Here is a 2599-nt window from a genome sequence, read left to right as displayed (position 1 = left end):
GGTTGGTGATATGTGGCTATTTTTCTTGTACAGGTATCCTCTGGCTGGATCTGAGCTGCAGGAGTCTGTTCCAACCTTCAGGTTTGCACCCTCATGCTGCTGATGATGGATTTTTGCAAGACAACATCTTGTTTTGTCCATAGCTGCCAAACGATAGATTGGATTGACCTGAAACTTTCTGAGCATGTTTCTATCATCATTATGCACCTCCCATAGAAACATTGTGGTCAATGGATGCACAAATTTCGAGAAAAACTGAAAATGGCTGAAGATGATAGAGGCCAATTTCTCGGAAACCATGCATTGGAATTGGCTAAAAAAGCTTGGGAAGGTTACTATCACCCATATGAATCTCCCCATGAACAGGTTTTGAAATGGATGCACATATATGGAGAAAATGCAAAAATGGCTAAAGGTGATGGAGGATGATTTCTTGGAAATTATGCATTGGAATTGGCTAAAATTGCTTGTGCATGTTGTCATCATCCCTATATAACTCCCCATGTAGCAGTTTTTTAAATGGATGCACAGTTTTCAAGTTAGGGAAAAAAACAAATTTCTGCTCTATGTATTTTTGTATCATAGCATTCTGCAGTTTTTTAGAAAGTAAGAAATATGAGCTTGGGGTGAGATGCAGGCATGGAAATGATGGAAGAAGGGTTTAAAGACTGCAGGAGGATTTATGAACCCTTTATTAAGCTTCCATATTCCTCAAACTGCTTTTGAAGTCCATTTCTAGCCTTCTGTAATTTCTACAGGATCCTCCTGTAGAAAACACAGTTTTCAGAAAAGAAGCACAATGAGGTGGAAAGAATGTCAAAAATGATGGAGAAGGGTGAGGGAAGGTAGGATAGGTGTTGTTATTGATTTCAGAGCTTTCTTGGCACCTGCTATTGCTTCCTGAAGTTTTCCTGCAGACCTGCAATACAACTAATTTTTTTTTTTTTTTTTTTTGAAAACAACTAGGGCACCTCAAGGAGGTTTTCACCCTAATTGCCTACCCTGGGCACCTGCAAGGGAGGATTTCACCCAGGGATCTTATTCCTTTTTTTTTTCTCTTATTTCTAACCCATTGACCACCTCCTGGAGGTTTTCAATCAATGAGCTAATCTGAGGTGCCTCCGAGGAGGTTTTCACCTTAGATTTTTATTCTTCTCCTATTTTTCATTTTTTTCTTTCTCTCTTTCATTTTTATTTTTTTTATCCTACCCTACTTGAAAAACAAAATCATTTTCAAGTATAAGAATACTTCCAATGGAGCCATGTGCACATTGATATGATAGAAAAAATGAGGTGGAGGCTTGAAATGCATGCTTTGAAAGGTATTTGGATTTCAGAGACCAAATGATTTGACTTTGAAGGGATCAAGCATAGTTGAGGAAGAGAGTACTACTGCAACTTAGTGACCATCTGGAACCATATCTCAATATAGTTGTGATGTCCTTGGTCCTTTTTCTGATCTGGATCATTCATGTCTTCTTCTACCATGACCTTCATATCTTCCTCTTTTTGTCGATTTTTCTCTTGAATACATGGAGGATTTGATGGTAACCATGAGAGAGCTCTCTCAATCTCTGATTTTGATGTCTTCTCTTCATCAAGTGCAGCCAATGGTCCTTTGATCTACTCTTTTGAATCTTCTTTTTTTGGATGTGGTCCTTCAATGCTTTCAATATAATCTCTTTTTTCAATATTCTTCTTGAGCTATGGTGAATATCATTGAGCACAAGAGGAGTTGTTTGGACATGTTGTGCCTTAGCATTGTAATTGGGTTGAGCTACTCCAATGTGTGGGTTTTGAAATTGTGGTATGAGTAATTGAGTGAGGGTGTATATGTGAGATGGATGTGGATGGGGTTGTGGTTGGGTAGGTGGTTTTCCACTATATACTTGTTGGGCCTGCCTGTTATTTGGGTTTGGGATCGGTTAAGCAAGCATTTGGGACTGCCTTGGTGGAGCAAGAGGCGATAGTTGTGGTTGAGCAAGTGGTGGAGGCAAAGGAGCAAGAAGAGAGTTGTACTAGGGCCTCCACCCGTGATGAGGTGCATTCCACTGATGTTGTGGCTAAGCATAGGGGTGAAATGGATGAGTAGCTAGTTGAGCATGATATTGAGATGGATACGAACAAGGAGGAGGTGTGGACTAGAAAGGATGAGCAGGAGGACCCCAAGAAGGCATGGAAGTAGCTTGATAGGGGTTGTAATAAGTTTGGGATGTCCCTTGCATTCCCTGCTGGTAAGGTCTAGGTCCATGTGACCTCCTTTCTTTCATGAAATAGAGTGGTTCAGTGGCGCCTTTGGCCCTCTGATACGAACCTTTAATTCCAGGTAAGGAAGGGCACTAATTCGTAGGATGGTGTTCTTCACAGACGAAACACACTTCTATGGACTGCAATGGACATTCGTTCCTAGGATGCTTTCTAGTGCACGCGCGACAAAATATTGCCAAAGCCCTCTCAGATTCCTCTTGCTTCCTCTGAATCTATAAGGTACCCATTTGCATGGAAATAGTCTATCTCATCTTGCTCTTGAAATATTCCCACATGTTTCTAATTTCACATTCAATAGATGAGTTGGAAGAAAAGGTACTACTCCCAACAT

The sequence above is a fragment of the Pinus tabuliformis genome, chromosome 6 (genome assembly GCF_031772625.1).
Source record: "Pinus tabuliformis cultivar Carrire ecotype Pingquan chromosome 6, CPIR1, whole genome shotgun sequence".
NCBI lineage: Eukaryota > Viridiplantae > Streptophyta > Pinopsida > Pinales > Pinaceae > Pinus > Pinus tabuliformis.
The sequence above is the reverse complement of the archived record's forward strand: the minus strand, read 5'-3'. Positions refer to the sequence as shown.